Source organism: Hypanus sabinus, chromosome 11 (assembly GCF_030144855.1).
Source record: "Hypanus sabinus isolate sHypSab1 chromosome 11, sHypSab1.hap1, whole genome shotgun sequence".
Taxonomy (NCBI): Eukaryota; Metazoa; Chordata; class Chondrichthyes; order Myliobatiformes; family Dasyatidae; genus Hypanus; species Hypanus sabinus.
The window spans coordinates 108,949,355-108,950,367 of record NC_082716.1 but is presented as its reverse complement, the minus strand read 5'-3'; positions in this window follow the sequence as shown (position 1 = coordinate 108,950,367).

Here is a 1,013-nt window from a genome sequence, read left to right as displayed (position 1 = left end):
CCTTAACAGACATTGTCCAATCTCAAGAAGAATGTCTGGCCTACAATTGGAAATACCTGTGTTAATAGGTGTCAAACCCGAGAATGACTCAGAGACGTACTTCTTTGATCCATTCCAATGCTGAAACGATAGCAACCATCTCAGACATGAGTACTAACACTTAGATAATCTTTTCTCAATAATCACCTGAAACTTTGGAACATAAACAGGGAACACCTGAATGGTCTGTCATTGGATCTTTTGAGACAGCTGTATAGTTACGCAAGAATCCAAAACATCTGCTTTGCATATATTACTGAACGTGGGGGGGGGGGTGCATGTGTGTAAGTAAAACCCCTTCTGCCTATCATGTCTCAGCTTCTCACTTCATCCCCACCCCACTCACCCATCCACCTTCCCCTCATCTAATTTCACTTATCATTTGTAGTCTCTTTCTCCACCCCCCCCCCACTCACCTTATTTTGGCTCCATCTCCCCTTCCTTTCAGTCCTGATGAAGATTCAGAGCCCCTAACGTTGACTATTTATTTCTCTCCATAGGAGCTGCCTGACCTAAGCTCCTCCAGCATTTTATGTGTAGTTTTGAATCTCCAACACCTGCTCTTGTGTTATCGTATTATTTCTGTTGTCGGTGCTGCTTGCGGTATTCAGCTGAACACTGTTGGCGCAGGAATGTGTGGCAATGCTCGCAGGCTGCCTCCAAGTTGTGTTGGCTGTTCATATTCACAATCCCCTGACCTCGCCCTTCCCTCATCCTTTTACACACGTGTTTTCATTCTCTCCATCTCTCTCTCTCTCCTTTCTCTTTCAGAAAGCATTCTCTGAACATACCAAATCACTACCCTTTATATAATATCCCTCCACCTCCCACTTCAAGAGAAACAACAATATAAGCAACGCACACAAAATGCAGTAGGAACTCAGCAGGCCAGGCAGCATCTAGGTAAAGAGTCCTGTTGGGGTTTGGGGCCAGACTGAAAGAGGTCCAGTAAGTGAAGGGACAGAGATGCAAAG